Below are 15,930 nucleotides of genomic sequence, written 5' to 3'. Positions count from 1 at the left end.
CGCACCGCCCCCGTGCGTCAGCGTAAGGCGTACGTAATGGGAACGTGACACACGCACGGCGCGGGCTATTTATAGCCGGAGAAGGCGGAGGGGGGGGAAAAAAAAAAAAAAAAAAAAAAAAAAAAAAGCAAAAGGAGGCGCGCGGCGCTCCGGCCGTTTGTTTGCCCTCCGCACGCGCTGGAGGGGGGGGGGGGGGGGGGCGGGGCCGTGCGCGCGGCGTAGCCGCCGTCAGGTGACGGGGGCCGGCCCCGCCTCCGCGGGAGAGCGGGGGAAGCCGGGCGGCGCGCGGCCTGCCCGGCGGCCGCGCGTGACGGGGGCGGGGCGGGGCGGCGCGGGGCGGCCGGTGTCGCCCTTCCCCGGCGGGCTGGCGGCGCGGGGCCGCGGCCGGGGCGCCGGGCGGGGGATTCCCCCTCCGACCGCCCCCCCCCCCCCCTTCCCTCCCATCCCCGGGAAAAACCCCACGGAAAATAAAAGCGTAAGACCCGGCCCCGCGCGCTTCCGGGAAGCGGAGTCGCCGCCCGGGCCCGGCGCGGTGCCGCTCTGCCCCCGGAGCCCGGGCTGGGCACGTTCCTCCCGCGGGGCGTGTGGGCCGAGCAGCGGCGGACCCACGGGCGCTCCAAAACGCTTCTTTCTCCCTTCCCCCCCCCCCCCGCCGCCCGGCGGCCCCACGCGTGGGAGGAGCGGGTCTGCGCGGCGGCAGCGCGAGATCAGCCGCCGGTCCCCCGCGGAAGCGGTGCCGAGGCGGTGCCGCAGCTTCACGGCGGCCGCCCGGCTGCCGGCTTGGCCGGGCAAGCGCGGTGCCCCCGCGGCGGGGAGGTCTCGGTGGCTGCGGCGTTAAGGCGCCGCTCAGCCTCGCCTCCTCCCCTTCTCCCCAAAGTTGCAAGGAGCCGCCTCCGAGCTTTTCCCCCCTCCCCGCCGCTCGGGAGCGGCCCGGTTAGAGGCGGCAGAAGCTGTCGCCCGGGCCGGCGCTGCCCCGTGGAGCCGCCCGCCCGAGCGGGGGAGGCGGAGCGGTGCCCGCCACCGGCGCTGCCTGCCCGCGGGGAACCTTCCCCGCCTCGGAGCCGGGCCAGGGGCCGCCCGGGGGGGGACACGGCGGCGGGGGGGGGTGCCCCGTCGGTGCCGGCAGCGGCGCGGGGACACCTGTTGGCGCCGCCGCCGCCGTCACGCGGCGCTCAGCCGGGCGGGCGCGCGGCGGGGCGGGCTCCGGGCCCGGGGGCGCCGTCACGGGACCGGGCGCGCGTGCCGCACCCGCCGTCACCTGCCCGCGCCGGGCCGGGAAGGCGGGGGGGGGGGTGCGGGGGGGTGGCCTGGGAAATCTTCATTCACCCCCCGGCTGAAGTCCTGTGACGGTGACAATAGCTCGGTGGCTGCCGAAGCTGCTACCAGCGGCTCGGCCGGTGAGGTTTAAAAGTCCAAAAGCGGCGCGTTCCCTGCGCGCTTCTCGGCAGGAATGACAAACTGATGGAATTTAATGGAGGATGCTGGTGTGCCACAAAAGCTGCAGGTAATGTGCAGCCCTCTAGAAATGTTTGTAACGCAGCGAAGCCATTAAAAAGCCAATTGAACGGCCAGGAAGGACACGATCGTGAAATGACATAATTTTTAATAAAATTATCATGTTTAATAAAATACCATGTTTATAATATTATTTCAGGTTCTTGTCATTAGAAAGAAAAGAGCGTGCTAGGAAAAGGTATAAGGAATGATAAAAAGGTGAAGCTCGGCGGCGTTATCTATCTACCACAAACACGCTACTATTTCTTTGTCTTAATTTAAGAAGAGCAGCATGGAAAATAAAGGGAATTGCCTAACCTCTTACGGGTACAAATACTGCAAATGTAAGTTACTATTTCATAACAACAACAACAAAAAAATAAAGCGGGGAAATATAATAGGAAAAGATATCTAATTCAGAACAGATGGCAGGAAGCTTTTTTTCCCCCTTGCATGGAACCACAAATGCGCAGAACGATCAGTGGGGAATTTTGGTAGGGTGAAAACACCAGAGTTATTCTAGCACTCAGCACATGAAAGCTTTGGTGAAGGGAAGAGAAAATGGGAATGAAATTTGTTCATTAAATTGCCTGGAACTTCTAATTATGCATTGGTTTCTATTGCTAAATTTGACTGCAACATGACAAAGCTTTTGCCTCATCATCCTCAACAAATTTCTTATAAAAAGACAAAACATATCCTAGTAAAAAATAGGAGATTGTTCACACATTAATTCTCTTGCTGCGCAATGTTCCGTTCCCTTCTTGTAAGGCAGAGTATTGATACCTGCCAAAACTATGCAGAACGATGCCGACTTTAAATAGGCTGTGCGAAGACATATGCTGGTCTTTTCTTTCAGAGGCACAGGAGTTAGAGAGAATCTATTGTGACTTTGCTACTTTGAAAACGGGGAGGTCCTTTTACTAGAAAAACACATGCACCTAGCGCTACAGCGGCGAGCAGCTCCGCTGATTTGCAGTGCCGCTGCGGTGCTTCCTGTTTGCCTTTGCGAAGCTCCAACGCTCGAGGGAGGATCGCTTGGGCAAGCAGAAGATGAGGCGTGGAATCTCTCTTCTCTGTCGTTCTCCCCCTCGTCCCCATCACTGAGACACGTAGCCTTTCTATAACTTTGGAGCGCTGCTCTAGGAGCCCCAGAAGCAGCGATGGTTGTTTTCCAAAGCTGTATTTAGATGGTTTTGACTTTCACTTCTTGATGTTTTGAATTTTTGCGATTTGAACCACATCACCGTCTCGTATAGCACTCCACCTGTAAGTTTTTGCCTAGCGCACAATTGTAATCAGATGAGACCGTCAAGTTTCCTTTGCCTCCTTGAAACAGGAGGGAACAAGGTCAGGAACTCAGCTTCTCTTTTGGTTTAACTTTCAAGATCGACTTTCCAAGACGCGTTTCAAAGCTCGAATGCTTTCCTGAAGAGCGTGAGGCAACAGCATCCTCTCGTGCCTTTCTCACAGCTTCTCCTGCAGAAATGGCAGCCGGCTCCTCCTCTTTGGTAGAAGAGGAAGGGCCCAGCTTCCCTAAGCGGGTCCAACAGCAGCACACCTGCGCTCAGCACACTTTGCTCCTTTTGTTTGTGAGTTTGTTTTGGCACTGCTCGCTCCCGCCATCTCCAGAGGGCTGCACAGAGGAGCGTGTGTAACGCAGCTCCAGGTATGACATTGCCAGCCCCCTACGGGCTCGGGCAGCCGTGACTTGCCAGTTTCATTCAAGTTTGGATTTCAGGATGATTTTCACAACCCCAAAGATTAGACGCTGAGCTCATCACCCTACTCCCGGAGCTGGGGCCGTAAGTTCAGGCCTAGAGTGCAAACACCATGGTCTGCTCTTTCATATACAGTGCAGCGGCGGGGAAATGGAACTGATTTCATCAGCTCACTCTAACACTGTCTCTCAGCTGATTCAGAGGTGCCAGAAGTTTTAGTCAAAATCGAAGCAAGCTGATGCTTAAACTCTCTTAACCTGTGACGTAATACTAGAGCCCACTTCTGATCTTTAAGATGCGATAAGCTTGAAAGAAATAGCCCAGGTCTTCTCAGGCAAATTATTCATTTCTTTCTATAGGAAAAAAAGGGATTATTGCCACTGAGGGGCCTGAGGCCTTGTGCATTAGTAAGACATAAACAATAACAGTAATTAGTTTTCATTTCTGTGCCTTTATTTCTTAAATCACCTGTTGTAGTTTCACAGATGGGGAAACGAAGCCTGCAGAGGTAAATGGAGTTGGCATGAGCCAGGACAGAGACCAAGCAAAAAGCAAAACCTGGATAGCCGGTTGCCTTGGCAGCTGGACTCTCCCACTGTCCTCTCCTCGAACCCCTTGTCCTGCCCCAGCTGAGGAACTGCTGCCCAATGGCTTTTGGAAATGGGTGGTTTGCATAGCACAGTAGCAAGAAGGGAGGGAAACAGACAGGGAAGTAGTCGGAGGGAAAGAAAATGCAGTGCAAGAAGAGGTAAGAGAGACAGTAAATGAAACACAATGCCCAGGAACATAGGTAAATGATTTAGGGATCAGTAGGAGTAAAACAAACAGCGTAACCGGAAAGACGAGGTAATAAGAACAGATGGAATTTAGAAGGTTCTGTTCATAGAAAGATGTTAGGAAAAGTAAATAAATAATAAGTTGATGCTTTGAGGAGCTATTCTGCCAGAACAGCAATGCCTACTGAACAAGCCTAAATGATTAGCTGGTATAAATTATTATTTTCTTCACAATGATACAGTTGCATCTGTGTAGTACTCCATGTGGTAAGTAAAGAGACTCCTTCTTAGGAGTGAAGATTGACGATCCAGTCAAGAATTAAATTTAGAAATGAAGGGCTCAGAAGGAAGCCACGGGAAAAGAACTTACAAAATAATAATGATAGTCGCTATTATTTTGTTAATTATAAGGTGGGGGGGGGAAATACTAACTTTGGGGGTTTATAAACCAGCCCCATGGCCTTGATCCTTCATTGAAATCCATCTCTGCAACGTAATAAACATTACTCTTTTCAAGACCTTTGCCAGGATAAGATGAGCTTGAGCTTTTTTTTTCCCTCCCTCTCATTTTTCTTTCAGTCAACACAAATAAGATTGTCCTTCTGAAAGAATCAAGGCCAATGTGAAATGTAGTTCTTGTGTATCCATGATAAATCCAGTTTAAAGCTGCTTCATTATTACATAATTAATGTACTTCAATTCAGATCCCTCCGAATGCTTCTTCATCTCCTTATTCAATAATCTGCTACGCTTGCATGTCTGAACCTTGTCGGGTCCTGACTTCTCCCATTCCTAATCAGCTCTTACGTGGGCAGTAGGAATTATACCCTCAACGGCCCCTCTGCTTAATATGATCACGGTTCGGTCTGTGGGTTTGTCTGAAAGGCAGTCATTCCTTTCATTAATATGCGACCTCCTTTACTTTTAATTTTGGATCTCCACAGGCAAGAAAGAATCGCCTATTGTCTTACAAGCCAGGCAAAGCAAGCAGGCTGAGTCAGTCCAGGAATATTCAAGCCTCCCCATCTGTGGTATTGCAGAATTCCAAGGCAATTCCACCAGTTGGTGGAGCTTCTGTCTGGGAAAACAGAGCTATTGTGAACAAAGCATACTGTGCATATTTCTAACATTCATAAAAGACTGGGTTTGAATCATTTGAATCTTTCTCAAAATTTCTTCCTTTGGGGCAAAAATTTCCAATGCATGGCCTTGATCCAATGACAGTCATTTGGAAAATCTGAGCATAAACCACCCAACCATTTCTTTAACTAGTTGGGAAAAGAAAATATAAACTTTTGACTGTAAAAGTATGATGGCAGACTAGATTAGACTGGCACTTAATTTAGTCAAGACTAGGACCCAGTTTTGTCACACCTGCCAAACACACCACTGAAGGCTAAGCTAGGGCTTCCCCTCCTCCCCATCATAACCTCTGTATGACAAGGACACCTTTCTTTCCTACTGGGAGAAGCAAAGGAGGCGGGAGGAGTTCTTCCTTCAGTTTGGAAACACAGTGGTGATAAATTGGGTGTCCTGAGCACCTATTGTAGCATGCTACCTCACATATAGAAACTTGCTGGCCTAAACGTGTAAGGCAGCCAAGGCAGAGCTGCCGTTCCAGGCTATCTAGAGTCAGCTAGGTGTCATTTTGGCCAGGATCACATCAGTTAGTCACCTTGATCAGCACCAGAGCCTGTTACGTTTATTTTCTGAACAGTAGGACACCTCTGAAGGGTAGGACTCAGACTCAGACCTAAATCCAACAAGGTTTTGGGTGACCAAATTAAAAACTGCAGTGTTTTCTTTAGCACCTCATCCCCGGAAAGAAATACGGAAATCCAAATTAATCAGCTAACTCTTTGCATGCTTGCAGGGACAGAAAAGGGTACAAAACAGACTACCTGCAACAAAATGATAGGGCCACACTCCAAATCCCACGCCTCTGGAGCATGGATACATAGCTTAGACCTGCAGGAGGTTTCCGGGTATCGGAACCGTGTCTCGAAGACGCTGACCTGTGAGCTTTTTCAAAGACACAGCTGGAAGAAGACAGGTGCTACCTTCTGTTGACTCGGTAGCTTTGGCAAGTACCGCACTCCCCAGAAAACAGAAGATCTGGGATTCAGCTCCTTTCTCTGCTTAAAAAGACTCAAATCCACACCGACCATTACCTGAGAGAATGGCCTCATCACCAGGGTATTGGCTATCTAAGGAAGGTACGGAGGGGAAAGGGAGCTTTTACTATAGAAATCACGCTCAGTAGGAAGGGATTAATCAGGCAAGAAAGTTCACGTAAGGCTATGGCAGTATTTTTATATTATAGGCATTGAACATAAAATACCCAAGCTGTCCTTGGAGCGGGAAAGGATAGGCAGATCTCCTCTGTTCCAGCAGACAGCCTGAAGCACTAGACTACCGTGCCTGCACACAAGCCTGAAAGCGGTTTCACCACTTCAAACGGGTGGGTGAGATGCCACCCAGAATGATGCAGGGATTACCGCAGTCTCCTGGGAGGTGGGGAATGCAGGTTGATTCTCCCCATCCCCACCCTTGCCCCCCTGCCCCAGACAAACTATGTGAATCTGGACGTCCTGTTTTCTGTGCAAGTGCTGAAACTAGCGAGCTATCGTGTAATTTGGGTGCACGAACTGACTCCTCTTTTGGGGTTTTCCTGGAAGGCAGCAGTTAGGCAGAGGAACAGTTGGTTTCTACATCCTGGAGGAAGATAGGGAAATTTGTAGGTAATACGGGGGGATGCTTTTTGAGTAGGAGGTGGGTCCAGGTCCAGGTGACCTTCCAAAGAGCACCTCTAGAGCACTACTGAATTTAGGTGCCTCCAGACAGACAGCAGCTGGTCAGGATTTCTGGATCGTGTTTTTTGACTTGGGTATTTAAATTCTGCAGTAAAAGCCTAAAACCAGGGACATTTTCATTGCCTTGGTCCCAGAAATTTGCAGCCCAAAGACTGGCCTGGACGGCACAAGCTCTGGTCTTGGAGAAGTCAAATGCCAATTCTGATAAGGAGTTGTCATCAAGTTACTTGGCCATAAATGCAAATGCAAGGGCGGGCATTGGTAGTGAACCCCCAGCCTCTCGACATTGCTTGCTCCCAGTGCCCCTGTATAACCTTCAGTCCCCCCAACCCTAGCATCACCCGGCAAATGTCCCTCGACAACCTTCCCCACCTCCTGGAGCTTTATTTCTCCCAAGGCCTCCCTCACATTCCCACAGGCTTCCTCCCCTCGTTGCACAGCCTCCAGTGCCTGGTTTGATTGTCCCGAGTTAAGCGCTGGGATTATTATTATCCCAATAAGCGCCGGGAACGCCATCCTTCTGGCCCTCACTCCTGCACTGCCGCCTCCAGCAAATCAAGCTAGCATGTACACACCAGTTAGACAATTTGCCTTGTGTTGTTCCTGTCTCCTTATCTCTCCCTCCGCCCCGGTGTTTATCCTTAGGTTGGGAGCTCCTTGCACGAAGGACTTCCTTTTCGCCGCTTGGGAAGCACGCAGCATGTAGTGAGTGACCTTCATTTCATAAATAACTGCAAAAGAGCAGGCCGCGCTCTCCCCGGAGGAGACTGCTGCCTTTGGTCAGGCAGTGAGCAAGTGCCTGGCTCCCTGGGCAGCACCGGCGTCTCCCCAAAGCGCGCAGCGCTCTCAACACCACTTTCTAACCATTTTCTCCAAATATCCCGTTTCCTGCGTAGCGGTTCTTTAAATAGCACCTGGAAGATGAAAGACTTTCAAAAAACACTCTTGCCGCCGTTTTTGGGTTTGGGGTGGGTTCTTTAAAATTTTTTTAGCCTTCTTGGATGACGATATTTTCACATCGTGGGAGGCAGGAACAGCTCGAGGAAGCTGCGAAGTTGCACGGAGTACACGGAGGGGGGGAAGGGGGAGGACACACACAACACGGTTTCTAGGACCGTCCACCTGGTAGCGACATTTTCTGCTTGCACACGCTCTCCGTGCAGAGCTGCGAGTTTCGGGATGACGGTGGGACTTCGTAGCCCGGGGGGTAGCCCCGCCGGAGGGGGCGAGGGGGCCGGGCCCGGGCGGCGGCGGCGCTCCGCCGAGACCCTTTCCCAGCAGAGAGGCCGAGCTGCAAAGGAGAAATGACAGCATGGAAAGCGGAGTATTTTTATCAGGGCCGGTGCCCGGGGCGAGCGGCGGGCGGAAAGTGCCACCCTCTCTCCTCCCCTGCCCTCAGCCGCCCACGCCGGCAGCGGCATCAAAGGGAATCTCCCTTCTCGCGGCGTGTCAGCACCGGGGATGAGCGCACCGGCCCGTCATGGCATTTTCACTTCTCCCGGCGCTTACTCAAGAGGCGGCGGGGCGGGTGGCGGTGGTGGTTTGGAAGGGGGGGGGCGGGGGGAGGACTCCCAACCAGCCGCCGCTTCTGCCATGAGGTCACCGCCGCGCTATGCGCGCCCGCCGCCGCCCCTGCTCCGCTCCGTTGCGTCAGGCAGGGGGTATCCCCGCCGCAGCCGAGCGGGGCATCCCCGCCGCGGAAACACCCCGCGCTTCCACGCGTGTCCCTCGCTAGCGGGGCGGGGGGATGCTAGCCCCAGCCCCTCCGCCGCCCCCCGCAGCGGGCGCTCGGCCGCCGCTCGGCAACGTGGAGCGGTTCGGCGGGGCAGGGCAAGGGGCAGGGATGGGATGGGATGGGATGGGATGGGATGGGATGGGATGGGATGGGATGGGATGGGATGAGGTGGGATGGGATGGGATGGGATGGGATGGGGAGGGAAAGCAGCGCACGCTGCAGCGAGGGAATCGCCCCGAGCCGGCGGCCCGGACACGCGGGACACGCAGGCGGGGTGCCCGGCCACCGAGCGCAGCCAGGCGCAGCTTTTTTGGGGGGAGGAGGGCGGGGGCCAGCCCGGCGGTCCCCCCCCACCCCCCCCGGAGAGTCACGGGGCAGCCGGGGAGGGGGGGAGGGGGCTGCGTGGGCGCGTCGGGGTCCCCGCGGGCGGGCGGTCCCCGCGGCCCCGCACTCCACCCCCTGCGCAGAGGAAGCCGGGCGCGGGCGGGGGCGCGGCCCCACGACAATGGGACTCGCCGGCGCTATAAATACCCGCCCGCGTCTATATTTGGTTTGGCCGGATCACAACCGGGGGGCCCAAAAATAGCCCCGCGCGCGCGCCCGCCCCGCCGCCGCCGCCGCCGCCGCCGCTCAATGGGCTCCGGCTCCGCCCCCTCCCCCGCGCGATCCCGATCGCCCTGCACGGGGCCCGGCGGCTAAATTTAGCAACGCCGCTTGCGTCAATGACGCGGCTGCCGTGCGTCAGCCCGCTACGCCCCGCCCCTCGGAACGGGGCCCGCCGCGTCCTGTGCGTGGATTGGCCGCGGCGGCACGAGCACGGCGTTCCGCGGTGACGTGGAGGCGCTGATTGGCCCCGCCGGGGGCTGGCTGCGCCCGGGGGGAAGTGTCGCCGCGCGGGGAGCCCGGCGGCCGGCGGCTTCCCCCGCGGGGGGGAGCGGGGGCCTGGCAGCCGCGCCGGCCCGGGAGGGAGGCCCCGGCGCCCGCGGGGGGACGGCGCGCACCGCCGGCCCCGCCGCCTCGGGAAGGGGATCCCGGGCCCGTACGTGGCCCGCGGCGTCCGCCCAGGGCCCGCCGCCGGCCCCGGCCTCCCCTCCCCGCCGGCCGGGGCGGTGAGCGGCGCCGAGGCTGGCGGAGCGAGAGTGCCGCCGCCGCCGCCCGTCCCTCCCGGTCGGGGCGGCGGGCGTGCGCGAAGCGCGGCGCCTCGCTCGGCCCCGGCCCCGGCCCCGCAGCGTCCCGGCCTCCGGCGGTTGAACTCGCGCCGCAGAGCCCCTCTGTAGGAAGCGCGAGCACCGCAACGGCCCTAACGGCCGCAGCGGCCATACGGCAAACGGCCCGGCTGCCGGCGGCGGAAGTAAACACAGCACCGGGCACGGCGGAGGGGGGACGCGGCCGCCGCAGGCCCCGCTGCCCCGGGCGGGCCGACAGACACACAGACACAGACAGACACAGACACACAGCGACACACAGCCAGGCGCACGCAAGCGGGAGCCCGGGTCTTGCTGAGGGCCGCTCGGTCGAGCGCCCGCTCACAGAGGCGCCGTCCGCAACCTGCTCTGTGCTCCTGCGCACTGGAAGTTTGAAAAGAGAAAGGGGGGGGGGAGTGGGGTAGGAAAAAGAAACAAGGAGAAAAGGGGGGGGGGGGAATAAAAAAAAAATAAAAAGAAAAATAAAAAAGGGAAAAAGACGGGAAAAAAAGTAAAAGAAAAAAAAAAAACTTTAACAATTCCTCATGAAAGTGCCAGTAGTTAACCAAGCAAAGCTCTTTTCCCCTTGAGCCACTCCAGTAAAGAGTTGCTGCGTTTCCAAAACAACACAACACGGTCGCTGCTGTTGTTCTCAATAAATAAATAATTAAATAATAAATTAATAATAATAATAATTTTAATCTGTCTTGGGCGCCACTGGCCAGGCGGTCGCGGGCAGCCAGCCCCGAGGCGGCCGGCCGGCCGCCCTGTCCCGCTGCCGGCGGCGCGGAGCGGCCCCCTCAGCCGCGCTGCGCGGCTCGGCTGGGCCCGGCCCGGCTCGGCTCGGCCGGGCTCGGCTCGGCTGGGCTGGGCTCGGCCCGTCTCTGCACGGCTCTGCACGGCGCGGCGCGGTGCGGCGGGAGCGCGGCGCACACACTGGGGCGGGCGGGGGGGGGGGGGGTCAGTAGCGTCAGGCTCCCATGGCGTCACTATTGACGTTTCGCATTCCAGCCGCTCTATGGAGAGGCCGCTAGGGCTCCTCTCACATAAATGACGTTCAGAGAGAGGGAGCGGGAGAGCAGCGCAGAGAGGCGCCTCCGTCCCCTCTCTCCGCGCAGGCACACGCGCACCCCGGGGCACTCGCACTCGCACCGGGGCCGCGGGCGCAGGTCCCGGCCCGGCTCCCGCCGCACACACACGCACACACACGCACACACACACGCACACACACACGCACAGGCACAGGCACATCGCGGCGGCGGCGGCGGCGGCGGCGGCTCGGCATCCCTCGCCCGCCCGGCCGCTCCCTCCCTCCGCCCGGGGACGGGCTCCTGGCTCCTCAGGCTTTTGCAATCCTTTTCCATGCCTCGGGATAACGCACCCTCCGGACCTGCAGCCGCCGGGAGTCTGCGGGGTTTTGTGTCTCGGGTCCTGCCGCTGGACAGCGCCTACATGCGCCTTTAAGGAAGCGGGCACCTACAAACTAGATGTAAAGACGGAACCTCCACAGCAACCGAGTACGTATACGAATGAGCGGGAGCGGCCGAGGGAGAAGGGGGCAACGCGACGTGTCCCCGCTCCGTCAAAGTCGCGCCGCCGGGGCAGATGCTCGGGAGATGCCGGCGGCGGGCGAGGCGGCTCAGCCGACGCGCTACCGCGCCGGGCTCTCGCTGAAACTTTTCCCTCTCCTTCCCCTTCTCCCCCCCCCCGCTCCCCCCCCCCTCCCCCCCCCCCCCCCCCCCGCTCCAACCGTGGATGCTCATCTGCTGCTCGGCTTCCGAGCCTCCCTGCCGGCTCCGCCACCCCCGCCGTGCCCGGGGCACCGCCGCCCCTCGCAAACGGGAGGGCTGGGGTTGCGAGGAGCGGGAGCCGGAGCCGGTGGTACTAAGGTATTTCTGCTAGTTGTTGTCATGGAAATGATGCTGCCGGCGGCGGCGGCGGCGGCGGCGGCGGGGAGTTTACAGCGCCGGTGATGAATGGCAGTAATTTGTCTCCTTCCTCTAACCGCGCTTGGGAAATAGGTGGTTTTGTTTGCACAAGTTCGAGCCGTCTAATAGGGACGGCGGGGCAGGTTGAGCTCAGTCGCACTTTGGGAGAGAGCAAGCCCCCTCGGCAGCCCGAAGGAGCTCGCCCCAAGAGGTAATTGCTGGAATGTGGCATATTGTATTGAAATGAGACGGGATCTTTGCTCGGCACGTCTGCCCGGCATCTGCTCCTCGGAAACGTGCACTTTTCCCTTCGGAGGTCAGAAGCGGTAATGAGGGGCTGCGGTGCCCCGGCACGGGGGGTGCGGGGCGGGAAGGCTGGGCTGCGCCGCCGCTGCCCCGCTCCCTGGCCCCCCGGCGCCTCTCGCTTTTGCCTTCTTGCCGTAAGAGCTGCGAGAGAAGTTTCAGTCTTGGAAAGAGGCGAGAAAGCGCGGGCGCTGGGTTGTGATATTATGTCGGGGGACGGTTATCGGGGCGCCATTATCGCGATACTCTGTCCCGGGCGGAGATGCGGCTCACCTTCGCGAGGCTGGTTAGTAACGCTGTTACTTAACTTGCAATTTTTGGAGGCGATGGATTCCGTGCGAGGACATTTCCCAGGGGCAGGACGGAAAACGCTGTTTTCTGTAGGGGGGGTTGCTGTGTTGGGATGGGATTTTTTTTTCTCAGGGGGGAAAAAAAAAAAGTTTGGGAATGAATCGCTAACTTTTATCCAAGCCGCTTCACTCGATTACATTCTTCGCCCTATTTTTCTCTCCTCCGTGGAGACCGTTGTATGCTGGAGTCAAGCCCCGGTAAAAAACAATGGACTAAACCAGACCAGACGGTTTCTTCGGAGGTGAATCTCACGCGAGATCGTGGATATTTGCTGGAGTGACCGTGCGGCTCGGGGAGACACCACCCCCCCCCCAAAAAAAAAAAAAAAAAAAAAAAAATCGCGAGCTAACCGGCGGTGGAAATCGAGCTCGAAACTTTTTAATTCAATGGAGCTTCACCCTCCGCGGTCCCTCCCGGGTAAATGAAGGTTTCGAAACTCGCCTGAAGAAGTCACAATCACAATGGAGTATTTCACGGTTTCCTCCTCGTATTACAGGGTGGGGAGGGGTGTCACTCGGGGCTGAATGTAAAGTGCACGGAGGAAGAAAAGAGCTTTGACAAGGGTAGTTATTTCCTCCTAATTTACAGCCCTTACGGCTCTGCGCTCCTGGCTCGGGCGGCTGCAGTCCGGAGGGGTCTTGCATGGTTAAAAGCGCAGCGAGTGTCTCTAGGTAACCGGCGGCTCGGGGGGGGGGGGGGGGGGAGCCCTAGGGCGCTCCGCGCCGAGCGGGGAAGCCGCCCCGCAGGAGCTCGGGAGGGGACAAAACCCTCGGGAGAGCAAGGGATGAGCTGACAGTCCCCGGACATCCCAGGCGCTGGGGAGGAGGCGAGGGGCGCGGGGGAGGCAAAGAAGAACCCACGGAGCGGGCGAAAGAGCCAGCGGGGAGCGGCTGCCGTGGGCAGGGGCCGGCGCCGCCGCGCATCCCCCGCGCTGCCCCGGAGCCCCCGGCCGTGCTGGCAGCGCCGGGCGGGCCGGGGCAGAGCGCTGCCCCGGGACGGGGGGGGGACGCGGTGGTGGCGGCGGGGCGGCCGGCGGGGCGCGGAGATGCCGCAGGGTAGCCGGGCTGCTAGGACACCCCTCCCGTCCCGCCGGTACCTTGCGCAGAAACTTCCAACCGGCTGCTGGTCACTCCCGGCTCCAAAAAAAAAAAAAAAAAAAACAAAAAAAAACCCACAAAACCCAAACCAAAGCCACAAAGTTCCCGCGGGGAAGTGGACGCACGGGGATGCCGCCCCGCTTGCTGCGGTCACCGCGCCCGGGGCTCCCCGCTTGCCTTCCCCAGGCTCCTTGCTCGGAGCACAAACCGGCGGCCCCGTCGCGCCGGCCCGGTGCTTTCTCGCCTGTTTTTTGTGCGATGCGGGAGCGGGAGCTGGCAGCAACGCGCTCCCCGCCCGCCTCCCCCTTCCCGCCCGTGGGGCGAGGCGGGGGTCTCGCCGCGCAGAGCCTGCGGGGGAAGGTCCCCCCGCGTCCCCCCGCCGGAGGGGAGGCGCGGGGGACCCCCCCCGCCCCGCCGGCCGCCGCCGCCCCCCTGACTCTGCCTTCTCCTCCCGCCGCCGCCGGCAGAGCCCGGGTCGGAAGAGCGCCCCCCGCCGAGGCCAGGCCCCAGACCCGCCTCCGCAGAGAGCTCCCAGCCGGCACCCAGCCCGCCGCCGCCCGCCGCCGCCGCCGCCGCCGCCCGCACCTCCAGCCCCACCATTCAGCGCGCAAGATACCCGCCAGGTAAGCGGCCGCTGCCCCGGGGCCGCCTCCTCCCGGGAGAGGAGGAGGAGGAGGAGGAGGAGGAGTGGAGGGGGGGGGTGTGCGAGAGCTCCTGCCGCGGCCCCTGCCCTTCCCGAATCCCTTCAGCATCACCGGTCCCCGACGTCCCGTGACCGGCGCCGCGGGGCGTGCGGATCCCGAAGGGATGTGGGCAGCGCCCGCCTTTCGCAGGGCTGGTAGCGATGCCGCGCCGGGGCCGCAGGCGTGCCAGATTTAAGGGGAAAACGCCTGGGGAGCCGGTGTCCCGGGGAGGAGGGCAGCTTGCTGGGCGTTCAGCGGCGCATCCCTCACGTCGAGCTCTGGCAAAGGTCGCAGGATCGTAAGGTAACAGCTCTGCACGTCCCCGGCCTGATTTTTTGGGGTTTTTTTTACCCATTCATTTAGGCTTCGATGACAGGTTGCTCTTCAATGCGCCTCCTGTGGGGCTTTTTTTTTTTAATACTGTTGGGTAAAGAAGAAAAAATCCCAGGTTCTTTACTTTGCAGGGTAATTAATATTGGTGCCCTCAGTGGAAAAGTAGGGGTTAGAATTAGTCAGTCAAGTGCGCTGGCAAAGGGCGAGGTAGGAGGAGTCCCGCAGAGCCAGGAGAGACCAGACCTTTAGGTTAAGGATTTTTTTTCTGTCTTCAGGTCGGACTTATTTTAGACTTATGTTTGCTTACTCCGTTTTGCACAGAATTCAGTGACATAACTCTGTTATGCTCGGGGGGGGAAAAAAAAAAAAGCATAACGATCTGTTTCCCTGAACTCCTGCTCATTTTCTGAGCTAGCAAAAAAGCCTTTTTCCTTCATAGGGTTGTGGATCAACGCATCCACTTGTGACATCATCTGCCCGCTCATTCAGTTGTGTTCCTCAGTCAGTTCTTGGTGGAGGTGTACGGAAGAGGTTTCTTTCCCTTTTTATTTGATTAAGCACTGATCACTACATTTTAACAGACGGTCCTTAAACTAACAAATGATAGTAATAGGACTTGCCATGAAATGTGTGTGCGTGGAATGACATGGACAGAAATTGGTAGGAAAAAAGAACGGTAGAGAAATACATAAATAACATTGGGAAGCAAGGCTCGTGAAAGGGTTGTGCTGCTTTTTTCTTTATTTGGATTTACAAGCAGGAAGGTCTTAATTTCAGAAAATAGCACTATTTTTTTCCTTAGTTTTTGATGTTTTCTCGAGAAGAAGAAAGATCTGAATGGTTTGTGACAGTACGATAATTGAAATCTGGTGCTTAGTTTAACTATGTTTATCTGCAAAGCAGGCAGGAAAGAATTAAAAGTTGTTTAAACACAAATTATTTGGATTCCTGCATGCCAGGCTCAAAAGAATATTTTAAAATTGTAAGTCAAGGGAGTTCGTAAAATACTGAGGAAAACACCATTATTTTCAAGGCAGCTTTTTTTTTAGTATGAATTGTTTCTCAAGTGCTTTTGGAGTATAAATTACCATGATTAAGAAGAGATGAACTGCACTTAATTTTGATACACATTTTCTCCATATTCACTCTTCTTTTCTCTTTACAAGAGAATCTATACGAACGGATGCATTTTATTCCCCTGCTGTGGAACCGACATACACCACGCACTTTTGGTTTGCATTGCAAATATTGGGCTAGAATCTCACAGCGTTTAGTCAGGCAAACCTCAAATGGATTGCAGAATTGGGTCCATTATTTCCTGAGAGCAACAAAGGAAACAGCAGACTAGTAGGAAATGTAAAAGAAAGAAAAAAAAATCAAATCTTCATAGCCAGGCGCTGTGCTGCTTCAACCATCCCAGCTATCGGTGAACCACATTACCTTTTATGACTAATGGATAAAAACAATTATATTAGCAGCCTCAACCTTGCTCTCCTATAAAAACAGAAACAG

This window comes from Pelecanus crispus, chromosome 2, assembly GCF_030463565.1.
Source record: "Pelecanus crispus isolate bPelCri1 chromosome 2, bPelCri1.pri, whole genome shotgun sequence".
Taxonomy (NCBI): Eukaryota; Metazoa; Chordata; class Aves; order Pelecaniformes; family Pelecanidae; genus Pelecanus; species Pelecanus crispus.
This window is presented reverse-complemented; position numbering follows the sequence as displayed.